Below are 356 nucleotides of genomic sequence, written 5' to 3'. Positions count from 1 at the left end.
TCAGTAATGTTGATTGCAAGTGATTTGTTCAAAAAAATTGAATATATAACCTACAGAACACCAGATACACCTTAAGCTCTGTACTCCTCAAACCGGAAAGAACACAAAGAGCTCTTCCTCCAGTCCTTCAGGGTGTGTTAAGCCTGACTAAAGGTTTGCAAGATCTTCACCCACCTGCTCACAGGCACAGTTAGGCAACTGCAAAAGGAACATGTTTTTATGGTTCAGAACAGAAAACTACTGGCTATATATTTTATCTGACTCCTCCCTTGGGCCACAATCTTCCCATGCCTGAGTGAAGACAGCAATTCTCTCCACGAAGAGTCAAAATGAATGTGGAATCCCAGCCCTCTTTC

This window comes from Pteronotus mesoamericanus, unplaced genomic scaffold (genome assembly GCF_021234165.1).
Source record: "Pteronotus mesoamericanus isolate MK-2021 breed Mesoamerican mustached bat unplaced genomic scaffold, CSHL_Meso_final contig_657, whole genome shotgun sequence".
Classification (NCBI taxonomy): domain Eukaryota; kingdom Metazoa; phylum Chordata; class Mammalia; order Chiroptera; family Mormoopidae; genus Pteronotus; species Pteronotus mesoamericanus.
Note: the sequence above shows the minus strand (reverse complement) of the source record.